We start from the raw sequence: 15,979 nt of genomic DNA, 5'->3' as shown, positions 1-15,979 counted from the left end.
TCTTAAAAATCATTTTTCCCAGTTATGATTGCAGCAAATTTTAAAAAATTGCTATATTGCTGAAAAGAGGACGAAAATTCCTTTCTAACAAGGTGCTGCTGGAAGAGGATAACATTTTCATGCTGTAAATTGTTAATTTAAGAATAAAATCCGCAGAAGAAAATGGAGAGACCATGTTGACAGCAAAAAGCAAAAATTGCAAAGGAAGAGAAACCAGACACAACTCGACCTCCTGGACGACTACCTATAAGGTGGTATGAAAGCTGGTCCTCAGCATCCCAACTACTCCTGGCAAACCCTTGATGAAAATACAGGACCTAGTCCTAACGTAAGAAGAAGAAGAATAAAATCCGACCTTTCTCAGTTTTTTTTCGCGTAGTACATAATAACACTAAAATTGAATTTATGTCATACATAAAGACCGCATTGTATATATCATAAAAATTGAGTGAAACAGTTTTTTTGTAGTGTTTGGAATGTTTTGTTGTTTAATCATTCATTCAAGTAAGTTTTTTTTCTTCTAAATCATGTCTTCACTATCTTGAACCGTCCAACCAAACCTTCATCTCCATTTCCGAAAAAACTTTATTACGAAATAACAGTTTATTTATAGCTAAACCACGTAGTGACAGTATATACAGAAAATCGGCTTAGAATTCCACGGATTTGTGTATGCATCTAATGAACTACATCCATAATTTTAAGATTGGGCAACATTCCAATTTAACAACTGAGTGTTATCTCTGAAATCCGATATATCCAGTTAATTACCACCTGCATTTCGATTTTCTGTTTTCAAGTATTGTTCCACCGATGGTATCGACGAATATAACTCACGATGTTTAATTTCCCAGAGTCGGAGTCATTTAACCATAGCGAGAGTTTAGAACAATCTGATTTCACGAATTTAGTCGGGATCAGTGCTGATTTTTTTATGCAACGTGATATAATAATTAATAAGAATATATTGATTAAATTGATAACAACTAACGATTTATTTATGTATTAGTATTTCAATATAAACATGAAAAGAAACATTTGAAGAGCCTAGTTTTACAAGGTCTGGCTATTAAATAACGATTTTCATTGATCCAACCAGTGCTGGAAGTCTTCTTTGGCGAGTGCCTTTAGGAGCTCTGCCGTTTTTTGCTTTACCGCTTCCATCGACTCAAATCGGGTCCCTTTTGAAAGCAGATCTTCTAACCTTCCAAGGAAATCTGAGCAGACCCGTTGGCACAAGAGCTTTTGGTTAGGAGTCAGATTTTTTAGCACCAATTACGCACAGACTTTTGTCATGTGTGATTCCTCGAGTAAAATTTTTCTAACCGTTTATTTATCGGCGTTTACAGTCTCGGCAACCATCCAGATGCTCATTCGACGATGTGCACGCACAATTTGGTTGATTTTGATCACTGCTTCCGGAGTTGAAACAGTCACAGGGCGACCTGGATGCTGGTCATCTTCAGTGCTCTCTCAGCCCTCACTAAAATGCTTACACAGTGAAAGGAAATTACGTTGATAGATGGATGGAAGAGTTGGAAGTTCCTCACGGAGAAATCAAAAGGTGATAATACGGTGGATACCTAAGAACGACAGTCACACAGTGGTGTCGAATGGCCAAATGGTGAAAATAACTGAATATCTCGAGAACAGATTAAATTAGAAGTCTGGGGTTTGTCGCATTCCACTCAAAGCAAAAAAATACATCAAGCTGAATATTGGAGAATCCAAGAAAATTGAAGAACTACTGAGGAATTGAAAGACTATTGGCGAGGTGAAAATATCGGAAACTTTCGTGGTAGGTTGTTGCAACAAGTATTTGGAGTGTATATTTGGTTTAAATAAAACTTGCATTTGAAAATTCAATGAAGCTTAAAAACTGGAGACCTTTGTCTGGGGATTCAAAGTCAAAAGTTGTTTAATTTGAAAAGAACCCTACATTAACAGTTCCTCAGTTGCATCACTGATTTCAAGGTGCTTTTTCTTTGGTTCGAATCTTATCATCGTAATAAAAGGATCCGAAATCTCCAGTACCTTGTGGAACATATCTTGAGATATCTATCAATGAGATATTTTCATTCAAGTCTTGTCATCTTTATTCCCACTTTCTTGTGCCTCTTCAGACAATATTCCGACTGGAAGAATCGACTTCTGTACTATTTCAGCACCATGCAACAACATTTTATGCATCGCGGATGGCATGTATTACCATGAATACTTTTCAATTGCCATCTCTGGTGTTTCTTTTGAGAAGAGCTGAAAAACTTATGACGTTACTGCACTTGTCATTGAACAAACGTCTGGCGGTGTTGCCTTTATTTTAAGATCCCTAACCCCGTTTAACGAAGTCTACTTTGACGCAGACTTTCTCAAGAAACTCTTGTTGAATACGTTTCTTTTCGTTTCCATGTATGTTTTCTTCAGTCCTCCATTTTTCAAAATTTTTGTTATAGGCAACGTAAATGATGTAGTCCATACACTTGATTCTGGTGTGTAACGAAGAAGAATGTAGCAGGCACTTGATCTACCTCTCCGTCAAACATTGTCATCACCAGAATATGACGAAAACGGTGGATTCCAATTTCTCTTTTCCTTTTCAACCCGTTTTTTTCAGCTTGCGTTGAATCAATTATCTGTTTCTGGAAACTATATCTCAAGAGCAATGTCTTGTAGATGAAGGTCTGCCATTTTCTCAAATCGATCCATTTTGATCAAAATCAATTACGATTTAGAACTTCAGAGGTACTATTAATGACATGAATAAAATCGAGTCACGTTTTCCAATATTTTTGGCCAAATTCAGTTTGACCTCTAGTTTTTCTGAGGGCTTTTGTTCCGGAATTCCTTTGGCAGTATGGTACAGCAAATTCTGCAAAGGAACCATTGCGGATTGTCGAAAAACTTTGTATTGAGATTTTTTCAGGATGGCATGGCTTCGGATTTATCGTGGTCTTCATGTGTCACAGCTGCGTTAATCAAAGCTGCATATTTTATTCCTCTTGCTTCTTTCATAACAATAATTAAAGTCTTTACTTGGTTTCCCGACACATTCTGTGTATTTGCGGTCTGGTATGTTGAAAATATATTCGTTTTCCGTCAACTTACGAATATTTTTTTGAAACCTCGCCAGGTCCCGATTCACTTTATCTTATTTTTATTAAAATGAGACAAAAAATTCTTGCTTGAGGTTGTCAGATGTATAGAAATGTGTTCCTCCTCTTATTTTTTCTGAGGAATACGTCAAACTTTGTACCACTCCACAAACACATTCACAACTCGCGGTGTCTAATATCTATGGAACTAGATTGAGCTCGAATCAAAAGTGTTTTGACGAGAAGGAATGTACTATTGGGTGAAAAAGGCAGTGCAACAAATAAAGGCGTACTTTCATCATTTTTTGTAATCATAGCTGTTCTCAATGCTTATTTGAACTTCGTAACTTATGACCGCTCTAATTTTTTGTTGCCCCTAATGTACGAGTACGGCTTAGTTGACTATCGTAGAGCAGAGAAAAAATTTGATAAGTTTTTCCTTCAAAATTATTGGGAATACCCTTGAAACTGATGAAAATTATGCTGTTCCTAGATCCTGTAGCTTATTTTTCCGCTCTGGCATTTCTTGAGATATCTCGGAACAGAAAAAAGATATCGTCATACGGATTCATTATTTTAATGTTATGTCAAGAGAAATAATAATATTTAAAATATAGACACAACGCCCTCTAACATTTAGGTTTGTAAATAAATTGCTTATAATTTACATATTTTTTTTGCTGAAATTTAGCAATAGAACTTACTTCGTGAATAGATACGGTCAATGTCATTTTAATTTGTAAAAGGAACTTAAATAAAAGACCTTTCTGAAAGGTATCATAAAGATAATTATTGAATTATCTCATTTTTTGGGCGGTTTTTTTTGGGAAATTATAACATGGTCTACCTATAAAATATCAATACTTTAGGCATTCATTATTATTACTATTATTATTCTTTCCGCCCAACTTCCAATTAGTTATTTCACAGTATTTTACCGTTTAGAACGCCTAGTAGATCTTCTGCATAACATTTTATTACCTTGTTGGATCCCAATTTGTACAGGATGATTCATAAATGATTTAAAAACAAAAATTCAACGACTGGAGGCTCGTAACTTTAAGAGAGGGTGGTGTTGAAAATCTTCCAAGCGAGTTTATATTGAAAAATAGTAGATCTCGTCATGAAAATGCAAGGATTCAAACGAAATGAAACCAGAAGCAGTTCGGAACTCTTCTCTTCCACAAATAACCGTCTAGTTTGTTTCCACATCCGATTGGGTTGAATTTTATGGTTTGATTTCGCTGTTCTTGACGTACATTTAAATTAGGCTCACATTTTATTCACACAAACAGTCGCTCCGAGAACTATCATGTCTATAGTTCCTCACAGAAGTTCGAAACTCGCTCCAATTCTGAGCTGGCTCAAACGGAAATTATTTTCACTGCTCACATCAGGATACGAAGTATTTACGTCTATATAAGTGGAAGGAATGTTTTAAATTATTAATGAAAAGAATCAAGTGATTAAAAATGTCAGAAAATATGTTTCATTAAAAAAAATGGATGGCGTTGTTGCCAATACCGTCGCGTCGCTTTGATCTGCAACGACAGTATCGTTAGAAAAAGGTAAAAACTACAACCATGCAGGTAACTTCTTATAGCTTCGAAAGCGTTTGATACATTTTAAGTATAGACCAGTCAAATTATTGAATATGTAGGAAATAATTATATTTTTTAAATTTTCTAGTTTTGTTTGTTTCGTTTCCTCTCGTCTCTATTCTTTTAAGTAAGTACCCAGCGTAATGTTCGTGCCAGCCGACGACATCGCGACGAATCCATTTTAAGAAGGATCACAGAATAATTAGCCGAAAAGCGCGCGAGAGTCGGTTGTTCGAACACGTGGGGACGTAGGGGTTCCAGAAGTATTTTGTTTAAAGACGTATAGACGACGGATTGCTTAAATCTGAGACTTAGATGTGTGGACATTCATATTTCCATTGTTATTACTTTTTTTGTAAACTTCATATAGTTCACGTTTTTTTGTGAGATAAACTTTTCATCTAACCTACCGACTATTTTATTCTAAATAATACCCTAGACAATAAAAACCAAATTAGATCCCCACAGATATATTCTGATAAAAGTTTGTGAGAGATTAAACACATTTTACTGCATGGTCCAAGAAAATATTGTAAGTTTGTTAGTTTTTAGTAAAAGTTATTTTGAAGCGTCCGAAAAATACATATCACAAATATTTCGAAATTTCTTTTCGGTAGGGGTGAAAAAAATGTTGTTTTGATTTAATTGGAATAACAATAATTTCAAATTTTTCGCTGATCTTTTAGAGTTAAGGTGGCTAGAGCTTAAGGAATGAAAATAGCAGCCTCAAAAAATCATGAGCAGCTGAAAATTGTAAGTTTATCAAAAGTTTGAGGATGTTTTATCATGGCGGAGAATGTTAAATGCAAATTCGGCGAGCGAAGAATATTTTTTGGGATAATGGTAATGATTGACAAGCCACCACTGGGAAAAAAAAGAATTATGATAATGAAATGAACGTCAAAAAAAGTTTTTGTCATAATGAAAATCATTTGGTAATTTTATATAAGTTACGGGCATGGAAAACGGTGCTCCGCATAAAAAAAAGGATGGAACTTGGTATACGGGGATGGTTCCAGAAGTGCCTGACGCAACAAAGAAAATATAAAAATTTTGGATAAAATATATTTATTTTTCAACGTAATCTCCTTTAGCCATCAACTACCACCATCACCTCTTCATTGTTGTCAAATCTTTTTTGAAGCCTGAGAAAAGAAAGTAATCCAAGGGGACTAAATCTGGTAAATAGAAAGCATGAGGTTGCAATTCATTATTTTTGGTCATTGCAATAACGGATTTTTGAGCTGGTGCATTGTCTTGATGAAACAAGACTCGATTTCTTTGCTCAAATGTTGCAATTAGCTCGCATAATACTCGCCGTTAATAGTTTGTCCTTTTTCAAGATAATTAATGCAAATTATCCTTCGCGCATCCCAAAAAACCGACACCATGACTTTACCTGCAGATGGAACGGTCTTTATCTTCTTTGGAGCCATTGTTTTCATTGATCTATTGTTTTGAGTGTGAAGTGATAGACCCACTTTCATCCATGGCTATGAAACGTCTTTATCTCTGTGGAACATTACCAAACATTCGTTGCAAACATCTTCACGACGCTGTTTTTGTTCTATCCTGCTCTCAGCTTTCACATGTCCAAATTCAGTTAATATGCGATGTATCGCACTTTTTAAAATGCTTACTATGTCTGCTAGCTCGCGCACTCAGTCGATGGTCATTCTGTACCGCTTTGTGGATTTTTTTCGACATTTCTGGAGTCGTCACTTCATTTGGTCGACCACTGCGATTCTGGTCTTTGCAGATCGTACGGCCTTAAACTCTGCTAACCAATATTTTACTGCTAATAATGGAAGAGCAGTCTCATCCAGAGTAGAATCCGTGTTTTCCGTGTTTCGCTATTGATTGCTGCAATGCTGCCAAACAAATACAACATATATATGATGTACAGATTGTGGTATTTTTCAAGCAACTCTCGCCATCTCTAGGTCTGACCAGGTACTCCTGAGACCATTCTCGTAAAGATAAATTGTCCCCAATCGTCACATATTGGGCTTCCCTTTATAAGAAACACCCTGTATACTATTCATTTGGTTATGAAAAGGAATTTTATTTCATATTCTGTATCAAACTTTTGTATTATCGCACAGTTCAATAATTTTTATATTGTATTTTGTTTATATTGTACTAGGTGGGCAATTAAAAAGGGCCGTGGACGTATTATATTACAGGTTCGAGGTGAAAAAAAAATATAACAAAAGTAGCCCAGAGAAACATGTGTAAATAATTTTCAGACTTTCAGGTCCGTAAATTCGATTATCGTATATAAAATGCCACTTGATTGGGTAAATTTCGAAAAATTTTGCTTTTTTAATTTCATATTTTTAATCACGCCGCCAAAAATTTTGAAAATAATTTCCACTTGTTACTCGGGGCCAATTTCGTAAAAATTTGTTTTTCTAAAACTGAGATATGGCGAGGGCTGTTCTTAGTTGCCCACCCGGTACAGTTCAGTATTTTTTATTTTCGAAAATTAATTTTTAAAAAACCATAATTCCAATGATTTATTCATTATAAAAAATGTAAAATTCATCAAACATTAGTCGCTTTTATTCGATTAAACTTATTCGTGAACATTTTTCTTCGACTTGAATGACCCTCTACTATTTATGATCGCTAAAAATTACGACGGGTCGTAAAAGCGATGAACTCGAAACTCTATCACATTAATTGTTTTAACATAAGACAAACAAGCCATAAACTAAAACTAAATCTTAAATAAATTTATGAATATGATCGCGAATATCTTCATGAGTTTTGCACGTTGTTTAATTTGTACGGAATGGCCACGAATTTGATTTAATGAGAATTTCAATACGATAAAGTGGATAGATATAAAGTGTTTCTTCATTTATCAAAAATGTATAATCCAATGAAATACTAATACTAATTTTTCGTAAATTTTAATATGACAAACACTCGATGGAAACATCTTACGACGCTGTTTTTGTTCCCTGGTGAGCAAACGAGGTACCCCTCTTGACCACAGCTTTCTCATGTCCAAATTTTCAGTTAATATGCGATGTACAGCACTTTTAGAAATGCTTACTACATCTGGATTACTGGAGTCGTCATCTCAACGATTCTGGTCTTCGTTGATCGTAAGACCTCGTTTAAACTCCTCTACTCAATATTTTACTGTTGATATCGAAGGAACAGTCTCAATCAGAGTAGAATCTAGCTCAGGTTTTATATTGGTTGGGCTAATGCCTTTCAAGTATTGTCTGGCTGCCAAACAAATACTAAACAACGTGACGTCTTCAAATTTGAAACATATTTGTGGTATTTTTTACGCAACTACTGCTATCTCTAGATCAGACCAGGTATTGCTGGGACCATCATTGTATGTCGTGTTTGTTATGCACCATTGGATATAGATGAAAGAGAATCAGCGAAAGGAGCTCCCGGTTTGTAGAAACCGGGCAAACGACAGCGGAGTCAGTTTTGGAAACATGAGTTTAAGGCTTTTTCATCTAGAATATCTAGAATTGATATTATCGTAAACGGTAAATGAGGATTATTGTTGGTCAAAGTAGGAGAAGAAAGCATAATAATTGGTCAAAGAAAGAGTGAACAAGATTGGAGGATACATTAGAACGATATGATAGAAGAAATTGACTTCTTAAGAATAGGGGTGGTTGATTAGGTTTAAAATAGACATTGATACCCGAACTAGAGTAGTAAGACACAAGCATGAGTAACCATAGTCAACCTTGGATCGAACGGAAGCTCTGTAAATTCTTAGTAGTATAATTTAATGATAATTTTTCAGTTTTAATTGTAAAAAATTGACTTCTTAAGAATAGGGGTGGTTGATTAGGTTTAAAATAGACATTAATACCCGAACTAGAGTAGCAAGACACAAGCGGTGTTGTGTACAGAGATCAATAGGTCAGTCTTAAGCTCATGAGTAACCATAGTCAAGCTTGGATCGAATGAAAGCTCTGTAAACTCTTAGTAGTATAATTTAATGATAATTTTTCAGTTTTAATTGAAAAAAATTGACTTCTTAAGAATAGGGGTGGTTGATTAGGTTTAAAATAGACATTGATACCCGAACTAGAGTAGCAAGACACAAGCGGTGTTGTGTACAGAGATCAATAAATCAGTCTTAAGCTCATGAGTGACCATAGTCAAGCTTGGATCGAACGGAAGCTCTGTAAATTCTTGGTAGTATAATTTAATAATAATTTTTCAGTTTTTATTTAAAAAAAATGATATATTTTCGAAATTATCATTTTTTGTGATGGTTAAAAAATATGGAATCGTTTCATGCATTTGATAAAAGTTATGTATATAGATTCTAGTGAAAAAATTATTGTAATCGGATGATTTTTCGATTGTCTAGAGAGAACGTTTATTCTAATTGGTAAGTGATTAACATTTTTGGTCCAAATAGGAGAAGAAGGCAGAGTGAGTTTTCAAAGAAAGCGTTTAAGCAAGTTTGAGATGATTGGAATATACTTTAGCAGCATGTGACGGAAAAGATTGTTTTAAGGCTCAATAGGTTAGCCATTAGCATAGACACTGACAGTAGGGCTAGAACACCAAGGTAGATGTGAAGAGCCGTGTTGTGTACTGAGCTCAATTATGGTGGGAGCTCTGTTAACTCTTCAGGGATTTGTTCATTGAATCCGATTTAGAGATCCGAGATGACGGACTGAATTTGTTGCTATAATCATTAAATCGCTGTTTATCCTTACAACGTCCCCTACATTCGAGATCCGTTACCACGGATTCTGAATATGCTGCCACATCGTAGGGTTTGCCTGGTACGAGAAAGAAAGCTAATAGATTTTTAGCCTACATCATACATTATAAAGTTAGTGGACAAAATACTTGTGGACAAACGAAAGGAATTTCAAGAAAAGTTTATCGTCCTGTTGCAATTTATCATACAGTACATAAAATGCCATAGTTAAATATCTTTCTTTTAGAAGAGGTTATGTATGATAGTTTCAACTTGCTTTTTAAAAAACAATTTATTTACAAAAGTGAGGATTTAATAATAATTTGAAGGTACAAGATGATAACTTAATGAAGTTGAAGTTAACAATCTATAAATCTGAAATATATAAGAAATACAAATAATTTATAGTGATGATAAACTTAATGATGTTAGAGTTCATTGTAATTAATAAGTAATTGATAATGATGCGCCGCTGTGATAAGGGTTGTTTTGGATTCATTATTTGCCGTCTCCTTTATCGCCGTCACTGTTATAGAATTTAATTCATGGGAAACAGTTGCTGCTAGAGATGGATTACCGATTTTTTTTTTATTTTGTTTGTTGATACAGATGAAAAAACTTCGAAAGCAATAAAAACTTTATTCGCTTGTTTATGAAAATCAACACCATGTTTATTTCATGATTAAATATTTTAATTGTCGAGGGTTTGTACTCATACATATTTATATACAATTAAATTCACTCCAGTCGGATCTTAATGTCTATTTACAAATATTTACATGTTTCAATCTATTTGAACGAAAACTGGTCTAATAAGAGAAAAAATAAGCGATTTAAAATGCACTAAGAAATGAAATTTTTACTTCTTAGATACAGAAAAATAAATAAAACTGGTCATTTGGAAACTATCATTTTTTTCGCATAAACCACGCACGGTTATTACCGAGTTAAATTCGGGATAACAATCCAGATTTTTCTAGTTACCCTGCAGGCAATTCATAAGTTTGCTTTGGTCTTCTTGAAGTATCTTCACCAGTGACTGTGGTAGTTAATTCTTCTTTCGTCCGTTGTCATATTTTAAACAGTCAATAAAGAGGTGTCGCATAGTTGACTCACCATTGCAAATTCCGCACATTGGTTTATGTTTTGCCGCTAGTAGGTTCTGGTAGTTATTAACCCCAATATGAACTAAATTGAACCGACGCGAGGACAAGGTTAATAGAAACCAAAATTACGTTCATAATATTTTTATGTAAACAAACAATCTGTATAGTATCTGTATAAAAAAGCGCAAATTGTTTGATAATCAAATATAGAGACCACGAAAGAAAATATATATAGATGGTTATTAGTCATATAAAATAGTTTTATACAGTGGAATACAGAATTGTTTATAACTGTATAAAGACAGTAATTGTATTTAGTGTAATTATACACCCAGTGATCTAGAAGTTGTCCATCCTGTATTCATGATTGAGCCAAGTTCTCTACTTATTTTATTGGAATTACAGTCGTGATACTTTCTAAAGCTTTCGTGCTACTTCCTGTCACTTTTCTTGGATGTTGTGAATTATTCTTTATGCATTGTTTCTATTCCATCTACTCATTCATTTGTGCGATGGGATCCACATGAAATTAACTGCTGATGACTGTAGGGTGGTTGATGTATTGTTGGTAGATTGCCGTAAACTTTGGGAATCGATTATAAATACAGTATTCAGGCTCCGGTTTCATCTGGATTTTTTGAAGTCCGATTTATTGAGGCGGGCGAGTTCTAAGTCTGTGATAGGGGGATGGAATCTATTGCAGATATATCACAGATACTTGGGAATTGCAAATTTATACTGGATAGATATTTGTTGACTCTGTGATGAAAGCAGAAGTAGTTGAGCTGGTTAGAAATTTCTTTTTGAACCGGTCAGATACGACGTTGCAATCCTTTCCTTTAATTAGCTGAAAATATATTTCAACTCTTCTGAAGTTCTAACTGTAGTTTTATTGTGGGTGATGTTTTGCTAATGTAGGTGATACGAAAATCGCTGAGACAATATGATGAATATAACAAACAAAAAAAATCTAAAAACCTCTCCAGATGAATCAACTATTGATACGGAAAATAAATATGCTCCAAGTAGAAACAAGACTGCATTAAAATTAACACCAAATGAACCTGTTTCCTTCGAAATGTCTTATCTCCAACGAATATTCCATCTATTAAAACCGAAACAGACACTAAATAAAATAATTAATCTTTTGGCGACTGATCATCACTCACTAATTCACAACATTATGTTATCTCGGATTTTTTTCATTTTGATTTTTCTGTTTAGATCATCAGCTACAAGCTTAAAGATTATTACAGATCCGGCGTTGCTTTTATGGTTAACCAGTTGATTTTAATAGAGCAGATTTATCTTAGTCACTTAACCAAACACTATAAATTATTATTCAAATTTTTTTGCTTTTAGTTAGTGTTTGTAAAGCGAGAGCTTCTACAACATCTTTTTGACTTTTATCCCTGACACTACATGGAAAGGGGTTTTGAAATACTAACCTATAAGAACTGTAGCCAACTCAAAGGCAAAAAAACGTAGCCCAAGTCTAATTAAAACAACAGACTACCACTATTATTTTTTCTCTTCGTGTCATTTCGAGTTGAGAATATTCTGCGAATGATCTAAGTATGGTGGACGTGTCGAAGTGTATCCTAAGGTGCTCGACAACCAACTAATGGAGTTGATTAGGTCAACAGACTTGCAAGACAGGTTCAAATAGATAAACCATAAACAATAATTAACATGTATGTACGAATATACAACGCGAACCAATAAATCTATTATGTCCCTCTTTCTTCGTTATTTGCACAACAGAATCTGCACGCTACATTATCTGGTAAGTCTAGAATCTTCATTGAGGCTCCGTAAGGACTCCTGTTTGTAATCGTAGTTTGCTGTTACTTAGACTGATACATGCAGCAGATCTTTTCTGGCTGTAGTGTGCCTGTTTCAGCCCCCTATCTTCTTTTTGGGTTTATTCGTCCCTATTTTAGCGAGTCTGTCAGCTCTTTTGCTTCTCTCCACTCCAGTGGAGCCCGGAATTCATTGGAGTGTAACTTTATTCTTATTTGCTTGTCCAGGCAGTCTCAAAGCGTTTTGGATTTCATTGGAGAGCTCTAATGGCAGGTTAGCTGAATAATGACCTCCTATTTGCGATAGTTCCTCTCTACATTGAACTGGACACATTTTTCAATTGTATATAATCTGAATAATGCTTGGTATGTTGGTCAAGCCTTCGGAGTATTTGGTTCTAGACCAGTACACTAAACTTCTGTATTGGAGCAATCCGAGTACCATTTGATGGCTTTACTGTTCTTTTCTCGTATGGTGATTCGATTCTACTTGCTTCTGCAGCTTGGTATTTAAGGGATTTTTTTCTCAAGTTAAACTTTTTTGGTATTTCGTCCAGAGGCATGTCTCAGGTTGGGTCATTTGTTGAGGACGGTTTTTCATTGTTAATTCCGTCTCTGAACATTGTGAATGACGTTTTTCCGGCTTGCCTTTCAGTACTATATCGAAAAGTGGAAGATTTAGAATCAAATATAGTGCAGCTGTTGTCCCGGTTGGGTAAACAATTACCTTTATTCTTAAACAATTTTTTCCATGTTTCTTGTAAGAGTCATTCCAAATATTTATTGTCATTCACAACGACAGATCGTATAATAGATGAGATTAGGAAAATATTGAAAAAAATTTAAGAAACCGACTAAAAGTTGCGTAAATATCATTATAAAAAGGGTTTGTCTTTTGGTACTTGCTGGGCTAAGCGTGTAGAGGAATCGCTTTATTTTTTGAAAGTAAAAGGTGAGATTTTAATTTATATACGAAATCAAAAGGAAAAAAATGTTATTGTATTATTGTAAACTGGGCTGTAAATACAAAAACGCGAATTGCGGCCCTGGAACATAATATCACGATTTTTATAGTGACAATTTCATGTTGTTTTAGTCCAGTGATGTTAATATCTGTCGTCATTAATCTTAAATACCCATCCTCAGATTTCGAAATATTTAGTTAAAGTAAAGCGTAACAGTGAAGACACAATATTATGAAATAAAATTAAAATTAATAATTATATTGAAGAACTACCCTGAACTTACAAGATATTTGAAAAAAGTAAATGGATTATAAAAACCTATATTTGATGATTAGAGATAAAGTCGGGACTCTACAGAATGTCCTGTACTGTACAGGATCCTTCACGACGAGCTGAATCGATATGCATATGGGAAAATACTGGGACTAGTGTTCTGAAAATTTGCTTGTATGGGTTTTCCGAAATACTCGTTTCAGCTAAAATAATTTCAGTTTTCTGGACCCAAACTACGTTATTTTGAACCAAATGCTATGGTTTTTATAAAATTTTTGGAACCTACGCGAAATATCAATATAATTTTATATAAGGCATCGTATGCCTGTAGTCCACCACATTTTTCTAATTTCACATTTTCGAAATTTTTGGACACATGCAGCCCTCCACTAAAAAAATTATATTTCTAAGTTTAAGCGAGTCAGGTCTAATATTTTTGGGATTTGGACAAATAATACTTACGGCTTTAAAAATCTGTGGAAACCTTGATAAAAAATTATAGAGGGTGTTAACAAAATGGTGCCGCATTTCGCTATATAAAAACTTCGAAATTTCGTGAAACAAACGTATTTCGAATCCAAAAAAAACTATGACAAGGTTCCTGTAGAAAATTCCAGTCAGAGGCGCTTGAAAAATACAGTTAATGCGGAAGGAATCAAGTTGTTACCGATTATTTTAGTTATAAATTATTTTTACATCATCAATCTCATTATTCAATGTCGTATTATGTATATTAGGGTACCACGTACACCGCAACCCAAAAGATTCAGAATCCCAGTGTTTACAGCTGATCTAGCTGCCAGAGATCTTTGTCTTCTTTTTTCATACGCTTCCAGGTGTAGTGCTCTGGAGTTTCACACTTCGAAAGAATGTGGTTAGAGGTTTCGTCCTCTCTGCAGCAGATTTTGCAAGCTGCACAAGTCTAACTAGCATCTTGAATTATCCTGAAGCAAGACTTCTGCAGTATTCTTAGGTTGCTTTTACTTAGGCTAAAACATTCAGCAGATCTTCTCTGGTTATGGTTTCTCAGAAGTGTGTTTGTATATCTCAATCCCTGAAGATTGTCCCAGTAAGTGGTTTCACCTTCTAGTATCGTCTGATAGAAATACTACAAGTTATAGACAAAAAAAAAATAATAACCAATTATAGAGAGAGAGAAATGCTTTATTGTCAAAAAATTGTTACAATTTGTAAGCAAAAAGCTTGTAAAAACTAAAAAAACAAACATTAAAATAACTAAATAAAGATACAAATAGAATAAAATTTCAATAAACAGAATAAAACCAAAATGAGTAACAAAATTGTAGGTAATAATTAGTATATAAGTCGTATATAAGTATAAGCAACAATTAAACCACTATACAGCATGTCCGGAATTAAATATTATTAGAATAGAAGTCTTTTACAGAGCAGAAGGCACTTTCCAGTAAATATGCCTTCAAATTATCGCATAATGCGGGAAAAGATGATATCGATTTGATTTCAATTGGCAAGTGATTGTGCATTTTTTTGCATTGTTAACTATTGAGCCCTTAACTAATTCTGAACGCGTTCCTAAGTGGATAGCCGTGCAACGATCTTTCTGAAATTGGAGAAGCGTGCTTACGAATTGGACAAACGGATTCAAAAATGAATAAGGAAGGAAAAGTAAGAATTTTTAATCTTTTAAAGATGTCCCTGCAGTGAGCCCTGCTGTTCAGTCCGAGTAAATATCTAACAGCTCTCTTTTGTAGTTTTTTAGTGTTAAGGAGGTAGATAAGTTCAGTTCTTTGGAAACCAATTATGGTTTCGTTGAAATTTATAATATTATTTATTAATTAGCAGTGCTACATTAAAACCTTTCTAATCTAATCCAATAGCCGGCGCTGAACATAAATACACCGACCCTTTCTCTCTTTTATACACCAACTCTTGTACAATTTGCTTAATATCAAATTCAAAACGTCTCTTTGTGGTACACGGACAAAATCCGAAGGTCATCCTAGCCTTTTCCGTAATCAGCATAACTAATTTTAATTAAATTTACCGACGTCAGAAATCTAAGAGTGGTTAAAGTCTACATTTAATTTTAACACCCCAAATAACGCGTCGAGTTTTATACTATGCGGTATGTAAAAACGTTGCCAGATTTTCAATGTAGAATGAAGATTGAGGAAATTGAAAACAAAGAGGTTATGTTAAGGAAAATTAACAAAACACTACAAACAAACTGACCAACCAAATAATATGAACGTCGAATGATTTGTATTCAATTTCTTTTTATAAAGTTGTCAAGGATCCTCTAAAGTATTTTTCGCAATCTGAGAAAGTGCCTTTTGATTATTATATTATACACCTGGCATTTTTCTTATAGTTACGAAAAATTATTAATACACACTATTTCATGGCTTGAAATAAAGTAACACGGACAATAATACATAATCCGACCCTGTTAG

Source organism: Diorhabda carinulata, chromosome 4 (genome assembly GCF_026250575.1).
Source record: "Diorhabda carinulata isolate Delta chromosome 4, icDioCari1.1, whole genome shotgun sequence".
NCBI classification, from domain to species: domain Eukaryota; kingdom Metazoa; phylum Arthropoda; class Insecta; order Coleoptera; family Chrysomelidae; genus Diorhabda; species Diorhabda carinulata.
The sequence above is the reverse complement of the archived record's forward strand: the minus strand, read 5'-3'. Positions refer to the sequence as shown.